Genomic DNA, 15109 nt, shown 5'->3' on the forward strand with positions numbered 1-15109 from the left:
CATAGCAAGCAATCTATTTTTCAAATGTAAGAAAAACGAATGCAAAAAACATGGAAGTAAGTATATGTGGTCCAAACAAACAGCAGCTGCGTCCGTGAGGGAAGAGAGAGAAAACCGGGGGAACACGTTGGCTTTATATATCAAACCACACTGAGCCCAGATGTGGCTGATAAGCCTGATGACCCTCCACTGTGACCCAGATCCTGTAAGACAAAACAGAAGCCAGCAAGAGGCACAGGGACACCTAGTGGCACGGAGGGGCCGTCACCACCCCCATAAAAACGGGGTTCCCATCGGAAATAAGAATTCAAGAACAAGATGCTCTTGACAGAGCATCTGCCACAATATTTTCAGAGCCTTTAACGTGGGGATGTCCAAACAAAAGGACTGCAAAAACAAAATCCATCGCATTAGCCTGCGGTTCGGGCAATGCAGCGAATGAAAGAAAGGAATTGGGTTGTGGTCTGTGTACACCACCAGAGGAACACTACCAGTGTCAACGCTTGGCACAAAACTGAAGAGATTATTTTGCCTTTCCACGCAACAAATTTGTCAGAGGAGCTACCACAGTTGAAAAATGTTTGCAGAAACTGCGATAGTAACCCAACAGACCCAGAAACCGCTGCGGAGGCGCCTCCGCAGTACCGTCTACCGGTTTGTCTGCGTCAGAAACAGGGGCTTGGCCCTCAGCTGGCTTGGTCTGGTCACCGGTATGAGGGAAGAATCGCCGACGGAAACACCATTTGTTAGGGGCATAGCGGCCTTTTACTGGAACCCACCTGGACCGGTCACATTTGCAGCTTCAGAGCCCTTGGCTGCCTCGATTACGTCAAACTCTACAATCTCCCCATCCCAAACACTTTGTAGAAATTGGATTGTTCTTCTTGATAGCAGTCTGATGAACAAAGACATCTTCTTGAGTGTCATTCCTGTTAATAAAGCCATATCCATTATGCACATTAAACCTTTTAACTGTGCCTTGATGGTTTTCCTCTCTGGCTGTGGTTTGTCCTCCACCTGTGCAGGTGGTGCAACGATCTGTGCCTTGCTGTCAGTCATGCTGGCTGTGGATCTACCACTGGCTCCTCTGTCCTTGACAGAGGGTGAGGACATTACTATGGGAGAGGGCGGACCCTCAACCCACACACGGCTACCAGCCAGGCTGTTCCCTAAAACGATGTCCACGCCCTCAATTGGCAGTGCAGGACGTATGCCCATGACAACCTCACCCTGAACCAATGATGAGGACCCTCCACTGTGACCCAGATCCTGTAAGACAAAACAGAAACCAGCAAGATGCACAGGGACACCTAGTGGCACGGAGGGGCCGTCACAACATGTAATTCATCTGTCTATCATAATTTAAAATAAATCTGCATCCACAGCAGCAGTTATTCCAAGAAACTAAAACATGGAAAAAGAGTCACATCCAGGGACCAGGAGCAGCTCTATATGCTGTACATAAAGTCTTTTTAAATGACGTGTGATCATTAATGTTTCACCACACTGACAGCCCACATTTGGGTCATTCGGTTCAGACATTGACTGTCAGATATATATTTATAAGACATGAGCTCCCTGACAGCATGATATAAATGATAAATTGATATAAATCTGGATGAGGTGTTCAGGAATTGTACAACAATTTCACATGATTAAAAACAACAGTCACATCAGTATTCTACTTTTATCTTTCAGTGAATTTATTGTCATTTGTTTTGAGTGTTTTACTGTAATTTGGGTATAATTGTAATAAGGATAGTATAAGGATGCATTTGAACAAAAGTTAACCATCCATATTGGGTTTGGTCCGGTCTTATCGCACAATTTCTTTTATTCATGGGGTCTGAAATTCCTGGCAGCACCCCCGTCTTGAATCTGTGCAAGAAAAACATAAGACTTAAGACTTTACATCTATAAACAGCAAGAATAAAACATGGCATTCAGCACAAGTTGATACACATAAAAACATAGAGGGAAGTGTCACAGAACTGCTGCGTATTAAAAGCCACTCTCAAAAGACATATTTTAAGTTTGGAGGTAAAAAGAGCAAATGTCTCTAGCAGGGAGGAAGCAACCTTAACAGTTATAGGTAGATCTCCAGTTTGAAAAGCAGAGGTACAACAAATTAAATCAAAATAAATACATAAAATAAATAATACAGAGAGGAGGACATTAGTTTAACATTCAGGGGTTTCCATCTTTAACATTGTTGAGGTGTACAAGTATAGATTTACATTTATGATTCTTCATATTCTTTATAGATGTGATAAGGCTTTCAATCTCAAAGAGAAAAAGATGAATGTTGGGGGATGATTTAGCAAATTTTTGTTTATGAATATGGAACTTCATCAAAAGTACAAAGTTAGTGACATAGTCAATATTCTTCAGGCCATCACTTTGATAAAAAGTAACTATATCTTTCAGAGAGAAGGTATATTTCTATGCCCGGCCGGAGCTTCCGCCATTTTTTCGTAGCTGTGTATCAGGTCATTCAGGCAGCCAATCAGCACAGAGCCTCATTATCATAGCCCCGCCCACTCAGAATCCTGCATAGATAATGAGGTTAGAGACTGGGATGATAAAGACATGGCTCAGAGGCTGAATTTCTAATTTATTTAGCAAAAACAATCAAAAGCTTGTTTTTAAGACATTCAAGGCCTGTTTAAAATAGTTATTAGATGCCATAATAGGTCCCCTTTAATATTGCTTTATTAGATGTATTTGCTTAGTTTATTGTTGATTTGTGGATTTCTAATTTGCTTTAGCCTGTACAGAACAAGTTGTTTTAAATATGCTATAGAAATAAATTTGACTTGACCTGACTTGATATACAGTACCTGCAAGTATGCTGCATAAGAATGAAATAGTGTATTATACTTGGCAATAACTCACCTTAAAGACAACTCGTTAATTTAAAAGAGGGGAGGGGCAATGCAATGTTAAAAACCTGCGGTACCCCCCAATAGAGAGGAACACAATATACATCTATAGTTTTGTTTTTTGCTTTGTTTCGATAGGTAACAATACTCTCACATTACGTTTACCTGTACCTTACATCCATCCATCCATTTTCTAAACCCGCTTTATCCTGTACAAGGCATGTTTTGGAATGTGGGAGGAAGTCGGAGTACCCGGAGGGAACCCACGCAAGCGCATGGAAACTCCATACCGAAAGACCAGCGAGTCGAACCTGGAACCTTCTCGCTTTGAAGCAACACTGCTTACCACTAAGCCACCGTTCTGCCCCGTGTAGCTTACACTTACTAGCAAATAAGAATTTTTTAATTTTAGAAACTCATATTTTATCTTAGGTTTTCCTAAATAGTTGAAGAGCGACTTAGATCCCTCTGAAGCCCACAGGATCCCTGGATAAGCTCTTCAGAATAAATTCTATAGAGCAGATGCAACACCAGCATCAGTCTTGCAAATTATCTGCTTAACAATCTTCTGCCAGGATCGAGTGCGTGCAAGGGATATTATGCAAATTACATGCTCCCTATAGACGTAATGTGGATTTAATGTAGAATCTTATGGATTAAGCCTCCAGCTTTCAGAGGAGGTCTCACTCTTTCTGCTCGATATAAGTATAATTTCCATTGCAGAATCATGTAATGCCCTGGTGTCAGAATAACAAAGAGGCACAATGCTTAAATCAAATCAAATCAGTAACAGTTATGAAGGATGCTGACGTGTGCTTGAGATCTCTCAGGAATTATTTTACTAGAAGCTGTTTATTTGCAGGGATGTTAACCCCAATTTCCTATTTTTCTTTGTTGTCTAGACAAATACTGATCAGCACAGTGATTGCTTTTTCATTTTTGTTTGAGCTTTGAGACGTCAATGCTCTCACTTGAAATATACTCATTAGATGTAATTTTACAGTTCTTATCACCTTACTCAAACTGGGATTTAAGTCTAATAATAGATGATTTCGCAGTTTGCCGGGTTCAGATTGATTTTTAAGAGATGTAATTTGCTCATGCTGAGCATCAGTCTATGCGTGTCTGTGTCCTCCAAGCTGTGAATTAAACAATAGATGGAGAAGAAACAATTTAATCTTGTTTGCAGGCAAAAAAAAAAGATAGTTAGTTTTCCTTGTACTGTTATTTACACATGAATGCAAAGTCAGGGTGAATAACGATCAGACCTGCTGGATCCATCCATCCATTAACTTCAGCGAAGCAGAAAGGCCCATACCTCTCTCTTTCCATCTACCTTCTCATGGTCATCCAGTAGATCACCCAGGCTCTATCAGGCCAACAAACATATTATCTCTCCAGTCTCCTGCGTATCTCTCCTCTTTGTTATACAAGCTTTAAACATCCCTACTGAGGCATCCAGGCTGCATCTTTATAAGATGCATGGACCATCTAAAGCAGACCTGGGCAAAATACGACTCGCAGGCCACATCCGGCCCTTTGTGCGTCTTTGTCCGGCCCGCATGAGGCCAATCATAAATTACATTTGTTTACAACTTAATAAAAAAAAAAAAATCAATGTCATGTGTCCTGCTTTTATTTTGAAAGTACTTCCGTGTAGAGTACGTGCATGTGAGCTGTGCGTGAAGGTGAACAACGCCAAGTGATGCTGCCCTCAAAATGTATACTGACGCTAAGAAAAGAAAAGTTGACAAGGAATGCCATGTTTTCAACGAGACATGGACTGCCAAGTATTTCTTTACAATAATTAAAGCTAAAGCCGTGTGCCTGATTTGTGGTACACAGGTCGCTGTGTTTAAAGAATATAATTAGAGTCGGCACTACCCGACCAAGCATGAGGAAACATACAGAAATCTGTCTGATAAAGAGCGTGCAACAGAGGCTGATGCATTGCTAGAGAAACTGCAAACCCAACAAGGACTTTTTATCGAACTTCACACCCACAGAGATGCAGCCATAACGACAAGTTTAGTCATTTCTCACAAAATTGCCAGAAAAAGTAGGCCGTTTACTGACGATGAGTTTCTTATGGAGTGCTTATTGGACTCTGTTGCATTGATATGCCCGGAGAAAAAGAGCGCATTTGAGAATGTGTCACTCTCCCGACATAGCCTACTTGGTGCTCCGGCTGAAGAGAGCGGGAAAATCTGATTGTTTTTCTCTGGCTTTGGATGAGAGCTGTGATTTGCGTGAAACAGCCCAGCTACTCATCTTTTTACGTGGAATAACTGCAGACTTTCAAATCACGGAGGAGCTGGCAGCCATGCAGTCAATGAAAGGGACAACCACTGGTAATGACGTGTTCACAGAGGTAAATACATGTTTGGACAAGTTAGGACTGGAATGGGACAAGCTGACATGTGTGACAAAAGACGATTGTCCAAATCTGATGGGGAAGAATGTCGGACTTTTAAAGAGAAATGACAGAAATTAACCCTGTGCAGAAATTGACATTTTTGCACTGCATTATACATCAGGATGTGTTTTGTCAGTCAATGTTAAAAATGAACCATATTGTTGATGTTGTTAAAAAAAATGGGAGAAAGAGCGCTAAATCACAGACAATTTGTTGCACTTTTGGAAGAAAATGAGGTTGAACATGGTGACATAAGCTGTCACTGTGCTGTCAGGTGGCTCAGCCTGGGCAAAGTACTGAAAAGTGTCTGGGACATCCGAGACCATTCGGGAATTTTGTGTGAAGAAAGGACATAACATCCCAGAGTTTTCAGATGAAGACTGGGTGGCAGACCTCGGATTTGCTGTGGATGTTACTGCACTAATGAACAACCTCAATGTCAGAATGCAGTGCAAGGGCCTGTTTGTGCATGAGATGTACAGTGCGGTGAAGGCTTTCATGAGAAAGCTGCAGCTTCTCTCAAGCCAAGTGAAAGACAACATTCTGACCCACTTGCCAACACTAAGGAAGCCACACAGTCAAATGATCACTTCCACAAGTACTCAATCATATTAGAAGCACTGCATGGAGAGTTTTCAAGGCAATTTCAAGATTTTGAAACTCTTGAGAGTGAAATACACACTGTTTATTCTCCTTTCAACTGCAGCGTGGATAATGCACCAAGTGATGTTCAGATGGAACTCATTAACCTGCAGTCTGACACACTTCTGGCAGATCACTTCAGATCAGTCTCAAAACTGGTGGACTTTTACTCCTCCCTCAAAGAGGAGAACTTTCCACACCTGAGGAGGCATGCTCAGAGGATTCTAGTACTCTTTGGATCTACTTACAAGAGTACATCTTGTACCGATTAATGATTGTTTTTGTTTTTTTATTTGACTTATACACCACAATTTCACATAGCGTAATATATCTACAGAATATATCTAAAGAATAATTGTATTCTTCTAATTACCAGTACCAGCTATTTAAAATATATAATTTAGTGCATTTTACAATGGAAAAAAGTTGAGCAGGATTGAGTTATCGTTGGTGTGGCCCTCTGACACAAATCAGGTTTTTCATGTGGCCCCTTGTAAAAATGAATTGCCCACCCCTGATCTAAAGTGACAAATGTGATGAAACAGACACTGTGTTCTTAGTTGCTCCCAAATGACTGTGATTCTCCCAGTCTTTCTAAGGAAGAGTCCTGCCACACTGTTGGGGAAACTCAATTCAGGTGCTGGAATCCACAATAGTTTATCTTTTGGTTCGGTTCCCAGTTCACCAGAACAGGCTGGTTCAGAGTCCATATTTACGGTGGTCCTAGGGTCGCCACCTTTCACAAATAGAAATAAGGGACGCCCCGATTTCAGCAGCGCAGGTGCCAAAAAAAAGGACATCCCCAAAACTTCTAAACTGCATAGAAATGTGTTTATTTTATGTGAAAAAACAAAATGCTTTGATTTAAAGTTTAAAGTGCTTTAATACCATTGAGAGAACTTGCATGACTGTACAGACAGCCAACCATATAGCAACTGAACTAGCCTCCTATGCTACGTATGTCCACATCAGCCCAGATGTAGAATATAGCTACAGGTGAAGGTCGGAAAATTAGAATATGGTGTAAAAGTTAATTTATTTCAACAATTCAACTTAAAAGGTGAAACTAATATATTACCTAGTCTCATTACATGCAAAGCTAGATATGTTAAGCCTTTATTTGTTATAATTTTGATGATTGAATTGTTTATTGATTTCATAAAATATTTTTTTTAACTTTTTTTGGCGGGGGGGGTTTCCAAACCCCAAATATTTACCCACAATTTAAACTGTGAGCCATAATGTTATATTTGAAATAATATATTTGTTTCACCTTAAATTGAATTTACTGAAACGAATAAAGTTTTGCAATATATTACAATTTTCCAACCTTCACCTGTATATTATTATGACATCAATAAATAAGAGCATAATATATGTCCGCATTGGTTCAAAACGGAACGCAACAATTACGTAACAATTCCGTATTTCAAGGGACGGGTGGCAAGCCTAGGTGGTCGACAAGGGCCAAACGCACTGCAACGGCCTAATGCGTCTCAGTTAAGGAAAACGGCTTCAAGTACAGAAACGATTCAAATTCACAAACTCAAAACGAGGTACAAAAAGAGGAACGTGGTGCAAATGAAAAAACGTGCTACAAAAAGAGAAACGATGCAAAGCACAAAATGATATAAAACAAGAAACCATCTTCAAAAGAAAAACGCTTCATAACCGGTCACTGCAACCAGAAGTGCTCCAAACCTGCAGGGGGCGCTCTCGGCCTAACAGCTCAATGGACAGACACACGGGATGTAGAGAGAGACCGAACAGCTGACTGTAACGTTAAAATATAATAAAGAAACGTCTCATAATGTACAGCGTTGTACAGTGATATAAACATCGTATATAAATATAGTCAGATAAAAATCACATTACCGTTCCCGTTGTTTGTTTAAACCATGGATGTAAACACTGTGGTTCTACTACCATCAGTCATGAACAAGCTACTCCCAGATACATGAACTCCTCCAGGAAGGAGCTTTCTCCCGACCCGGAGATGGGATTCTACTCTTTTCCAACGGAGAACTCTGCCCCTCAGATTTGGAGGCGCTCACACACACAGGCAGATGTTTCCAGTGGGAGTTGGAGATTGTGGCTCCGTGACATTAAGAGAATCATTTTATTTATAATAGGCGGAATTGAATGCTGAGGCCACCAAACTGGAGCAAAAAATGTTGTCTATAAAGCTAATCGGTGAAAAATGGGAGTGCTGACAGACTCCAGCTCCTACCTGGAGCTAATCTGACTTACTGTCAGCATTATGGACAAAGGTACGGCTCTATATGTATCAGGACTAACTGGCCCACATCAGTGGACCCACACACTCCTGGAGTACCGAAGCGCCTACCATCTTACTTACAGCTTACTACAAACAGAGATTTGTTGCAGATGCTCGACTGAGAGGCTGCCTCCAAAAGCGAGTTAATCTCTACGGACTCCCACGTTAAAATGTTTGAGCAGAAATAAATATATTTACAGTCTGATTCAAAAATATATTGTGATCTCAATCGTTTTATTTCACATCCATGACAACTCTAAGGAGGGTGATTTTTTTTCAGGAGTCTATATCAACGATTACATTTATTTCTAATATGATTGATTGACAGTCATGTCACCCAATGGCTAGCCGGTTTTACTTTACTTTCATGTCCGTAATCATGATGCTACCGCACTTACCGAAGCAACCAGCCGTTTGTATTAACCCAGCCTTGGGTAAACACAACAGTCATTTCTGATTCCCCCGTGGAGTCAATGTGTTAAACGATGTATCCCGCTGTAATTGTCTGACGGCAGCTCTGCAGATATTTTGGGGCGTTCAGCTGAAAGAGCTGGGAGCAGCATTTACTTTGTTTGACATACGGGGAGCATGTTTCTGTTGGCCTGTGAAGCAAAATGCACAAAGAAACTAGTTTCAAAACTGCTCTTTAAAAACCAGTGGGTAATGTGACCTAATGCTTCGTGCATTGTTTGATACAGTCTATGGGAGTACCCCACAGAATACCCTGAGGGACACAGGTGATTGCCTTTTCTCTGGATAACTAACGAATAGAATAATGCAAAAATACAGGATCAAAGCAAAATAGTCAAAGCCTTTCTTTCTTATATACTGTACAGTATATATAATACAGCAGAGTAAACAAAAGTACACGTAAACTCACATAATAATACACATTTTTATTCATCAGTATACATCTCACAAAACACACATTCATCCCCCAGTGGGGAAATTCGCTTTGAGCAGCAGCAGTACACTCAACACACACATGCAGCGAAAGAAGAATAAAAAAGTAAAAAAGATATAATTACAAGATATAAACAGTATATACATTGAAATGAAAATAAAAGTAGTACAGTACGAGAAAAGGAAAAAAAATAGTACAAAAAAAGCAGGTAGGATGTTAATGAGGTAGACAGATTTTGCACATCTTGTTGATATTGTCCGTTACTACGGTGATCAGCCTGGTTGTGGAGTCTGATGGCAGCGGGGAGGAAGGACCTGCGATGCCTCTCAGTGACACATCTCAGGTGATGAAGCCGGTCGCTGATGGAGCTCTCCAGGACTCTGACAGTCTCATGAAGGGGGTGGGAGACATCGTCCATGATGGATGACAGCTTAGCCACCATCCTCCTCTCCTCCACCACCTCCACAGGATGGAGACTGCAGCCCAGGACAGAGCCGGCTTTCCTCACCACTTTGTTGCGTCTCTTCCTCTCTGCTGCTGTGAATTAGTCCTCTGCTTTCAATCCATCAGCAGTAGGCTGCTATTTTTCTGGCACCCGGGGAGCAGGGAGTTAGGGGTCTTGCTCGGGGGCCCATAGTGGTTCACCTCGGTTTTCTCGCTCAGACTTGAACCTGAGTCCTCCAGACCCAAGCTCACCTCTGTAACCACGTTTTGCCACTATATTTACTCAGATGTGGAACGTAACTCTGTGTAATTTACAATAAAGAAGGTTACATCCTTGAATCTTCTCATGGCCCATATTCCTTCCTGAAATGTGACCCACATTGAATGTAAATGTCAAGTAAAGTGATTTATTCAAGGCAATGTCATGTCATATGAATTATTAACCTTGTTCCACAGAGATGTTCAGCTCTTTCTTGTCTACATGAAAAGGAGACAAACACAGCTCCTTTTTTGTTTAAACGTTGGGTGTAGTTGTAGAAAAATGTACATTAAGATTCATATATTCAGGGTCACAGAGAAGCAAGTTTTTATTGCTAAAACGGGGTGGACAATTGACTTTTCAGCACCCTGGAGTGGTCGAATCACTGGCACAGTAATAGGTCAATAATGATGAATCTGTAAAACTCCTGTTTAAGGACTGGATAAATTAAATTAAAATAAAACAGAATTTGTAGATAACCTTGTAGTCGTAAGATGAATAACAAGCATGGAACAAGCAAATTGTCATATCCCATTCTAAGGATTGAAAACAACTGAAAAAAATTAACTGAGGAAGATAAATCTCATGAAAATTTACATGAATAAAATACTTTTGTAATAAAAAACCTCAAACGACTCCTGAACAACAGCAACATGAAGCCATTCTTGTCTAAAAGCTTCTTGATTGCATCAGCTTTAGATTCTTTGTTCTGCCGTTGCAATGTTTTCAGGCTTTATTCAATCTTTATTAACCGTAATCATTTCTTAAAAGCTGTCCAAAGGGTTTGATGAGATTTGTATCAGAAATCATTGCTGGCAAGTTTAAAACCATGTTATCTATTCTTTAGCTATTCTTTTATGCTGTTGAATGTGTGCTTTTGGAAACTAGCTGCTGTAAGAGCCAATACTTTCTCCCCACGCCTAATTTTCTTGTACTAACACATGCAGGATTACTGTAAATATGCTGGAATTTCACAGTTCTTTTCATACATTCAGTGCTTCTGGTATAAGAGGCAGCAAAGCAGCCCCAGAGCGTGATCACTGGTAACTAAGCCGATGTAAGGAGCTTCACTTTGCTTCCCTCTGTCAATAACTCGCCCCGAAATGACTGTAGCTTACTGTTGATAAAGAATACACCCTGGCTTTTTTTTAAACTTTCTCTCAGTAGAGTAGTACTGCTCCTTTTCCCTTGGATCACTGTTTAGTTAAGCGTTCAGTGTGTGATACAGGTTCAAACATCCAGACAACTCAAGGGCAGAAGCTCTTTAAATGTCTGCTTTGCTCCAAAATCCATCCCATCCTTCACTGATATCCTCTGTACTACTACTACTGTCCTTTAGCAGACGCTTTTATCCAAAGTGACTTACATCTGAGACACACACAATTATGGTTAAAGCCCTGATCAGGGGCCCTCTCTCAATAAAATACTATTCAAAACTGTTGAAACATGGGTTTCTAGATTAGTAACCGATTGTACAAGCGTCACCATCCATCCATCCATTAACTTCTTTTTTTTTTTTCAATATCTTTTTATTTCACAAAAGAAAGGCAATCACAAACATCCTAAATAACAGTAGGTCTTACAATTTTCTTTTGTGCACACAAGCCAAATCTCGCCTACAACCCACCCCTCCCACCACCCCCCCCAAAAAAACACAAAAACATACACACGAAATAAATAAAAAATAAACTGTAAAAAAAAAAAAAAAAAAAAGTAACAGTAGGGGCATCAGAACTCAAATACCTACAGATCCATAGGTTACATAAAGTAAATGACAACAATAAAACAGCAATCAGCGTACGATGAAGTTTACAATGAATGAAGCTCTAAGCCAGAAAATAATGGGAACCAAAATTCTTGAAAAAGATGGCCACGGTTATATTTTTCCAATGTTAGCTTTTCTAATGGTAGAAATGCTGTGATTTGGTCAATGAAAGTCTTAAAAGATGGAGGGGAATCGTTCTTCCAAAATAAAAGTATACATTTTTTTGCAAAGTAAGTTATCAAAATTAATATCCTGCATTTTTTGTTATGTAGTTGTAAATTATATGTGTCATTTAATAAATATAAACTGCTGCTTAAATCAAATCCATCCATTAACTTCTGCTTACCTGGGTTCAGGTCTCGGGGACCGCAGCCAGAGCGGCCCAGAGCCTCCATTGGCCCCTGATCAGGTCCATCAGTGAAACTACATGTGTTTTTTTATGAGTTGTTACAGAAATCACCAGCATATGTCTGAATATTGCAGGTATCTTGTGCACATATAGTCAAACCCAGGAGCCTTGCTCCTCAGATTTACTTGAGCTTGTTATTGATTAGCTGCTGAAAAGCACTAGGAGACTGTGGAATTGGTGTGTTTAAAAAATTAAGAAGGGAAAAAGAGGTTTTGTTTGATGTCAAGGTCACTGTTGCACCATGTAATCAGGAATTTGTTTACCCGTACAAGAAGCTGGCGTACGTGTCTCATTAGAAAGCGGCAAGGGCAGGGGCGACCATCGGCCTTTACTGCAGGCTTTTACCAACTCAAGTTTGTATTCTGCCTGAGCTTGCATCAGAGGAGCTTCATTAACGTGAACTTGATAAAGACTTCTGTGATAGGTCGTTTTCATATCCTAAATTGAATTTGTTACCCTGCGAGCCCAACAGCAATGTCTCATTGCCGATGTCTGTTACGACTAAATTCTACAGCTGCTTTTGTGTGCAAATGGATATAATGACTTCATCGTGACTGAGTGAACAGAGTTTCACCGCCATCACTATAAATCACTTCAATTGCACCAGGGGTCATTGCCTATCAGGGACATGCCCTGCTTCATCTTGAGTTTATAAGAATGCATTACTGCTGCACACCTAATGTACATCACGCATAAGAGGTTTGCTGAAATGTACTTATGATTTGACACCAGGGGCTCTGTGTGGGTTGGAAACTGTGGCTGTTTATTCTGAAGTGTTAAGCAAGCTTTGCTTGAATATATAACAGCAAGACAAAAACCCAATCATAAATAAATAAATAAAAAATTCTTAACAACAGGGATAGCAACATTTACTTTAACCTTTAAGTCATTGGAGACCCAAGCTATCTGGTTGTTTTGATATTGGCTCAAGATGACGATTTACAAAAAAAAATAACATCTGGAAAAGTGATTTGTCTTATATGTTTCCACTTTGAAAAGCTTTGAAATCTGGAACTGACCTTAAAAGGGAAATTAAGAACACAAAAGTTGACTACCAGAGAAGTGATGACCATCTTTCAAGCAGGAAATGCAGAACATCACAAACATTAGAGGTTCTGATGCATTCAGAGGACCCCTAAATGTCCCGTTGGAAAAAGAGCTAAATTATTTTTGTGCACATTTTAAAACTCAACATTTATCCACCTCCCCCACCATTCCCTCGCTGAGATCCAGCACCCCCAAGATCCTCCAAAGGGAGATGTGGGATGGATGCTGAGGTCACTGAATCACAGCGAGGCACCTGGTCCAAACAGAGTACCCAGAAAAGTGCTCAAGGCTTGCACCATCCAGCTCTCTCAGGTCTTTATTTATTTTTTAATGTCTCCCTGTCACAAGCTGTCATTCCGCTTTACTTGAGAACTGACAAAATTATTCCAGTTTTTCTCCTGAGTCAACAAAGATGCTGTAACCATAGCTCTGCACTCTGTACTGGGAGACCTGGAAGATCAGGGTTGCTGTGTAAGAATCCTTTTCATAAAGTACAGAGCAGAGTTTAATCATCTCAGATATTCTGATAATACAACTCTTATATATTGGCCTTCCTCCATGTACCTGCTCTGCTCATGGTTATATTTCTTACCCAACGCACTCAGGTCAGGATAGGAGTACATACAGAGATGATGTCCTGAAACTCTCAACGTGGAACTCAACATATAACCCCTATGAGTCCGAACCTCCTAGACCAGGGGTCGGCAACCCAAAATGTTGAAAGAGCCATATTGGACCAAAAACACAAAAAACAAATATGTCTGGAGCCGCAAAAAATGAAAAGTCTTGTATTAGCCTTAGAATGAAGACAACACATGCTACATGTTTCTATATTATTTATAACTGGGGGAAGATTGTCTTTTTTTCATTATGCACTTCAAGAAAAAAGTTGAAATGTCGAGAAAAAAGTCGAAATGTCGAGAAAAAAGTCGAAATGTCATGATTAATGTTGAAGTACAATCTTGAGAAAAAGTCAAAATGTCGAGAAAAGAGTCGAAATGTTGAGAAGAGTCGAAATGTCGAGAAAAGAGTCGAAATGTCGAGATTAAAAAGGAAAGGAAAAAGAAAGAAAAAAAGAAGAGAAAAAAATGGAAATGTGGAAAAAAAGCCAACATTTTGAGAAAAAAGTCAAAATGTTGAGACAAAAGTCGAAATATCGAGGAAATAGTCAAAATTTTGTGAAAAAAGTCGAAATGTCAACATTAAAAAGGAAAGGAAAAAGAAATAAAAAAAGAAGATAAAAGAAAAAAAAAGAAGAAAAAAAGAAAAAAAGAGGTCAAACATTTTTGAAAAAGCTCCAGGAGCCACTAAGGTGGCGCTAAAGAGCCGCATGCGGCTCTGGAGCCGCGGGTTGCCGACCCCTGTCCTAGAATCTTTAACTCTCACTCAGTCTGTAACTGGTGTGACTCCCCAGAAAGGGCACACATTGGACCTTGTATTGTCTTTCGGCTTGAACTTACTGTATATGTCAGTGAGATCGTTGATGCATGTATTTCTGACAATTTTGTTGTGTTATTTTCTGTCACACTTCCTTGTTCTCATGTAAAATGGTGCGCTCCGGAGTGCTGTGTTTTGCACGATAAATCCCTCTACAGCATCTCAGTTCTCTGCAGCTTTTGGCAGCTCAGTACTCCGCTGTAAGGAATTACTGTGGTAATTTAAGTCCTGATGAATTTGCAACTGTCTCCTACATGCACTGATGTCCTGGATGTAGTAGTGTGTCAGGCCTAAGCTTCAAACACCACGACAGAGGCGTGGTTGAATGAGACCACCCACACTCTCAGACACGCATGCAGACGCACTGAAAGAAGATATGAAGAAGATCATCTTCAAATTCTGAGCAACTGTTTCATTGAGAACTAAAGAGCTGTTAAAGCTGCAAAAACTCATTTTTAATTTAATCTTTCATCAAAAAATTCTGACAAACTTCAGTTTCTTATAAAGTTCTCAATTCAGTTCTAAATCTCTGCGACTCAGAGAGCGTTGTGAACAGATGCTTTGTGATAGATGAGTTTTTTAAGAACAAGATTGCTTCTATCAGGTCTCCTCCCTCTTGTTCTCGG

The sequence above is a fragment of the Cololabis saira genome, chromosome 16, assembly GCF_033807715.1.
Source record: "Cololabis saira isolate AMF1-May2022 chromosome 16, fColSai1.1, whole genome shotgun sequence".
NCBI lineage: Eukaryota > Metazoa > Chordata > Actinopteri > Beloniformes > Belonidae > Cololabis > Cololabis saira.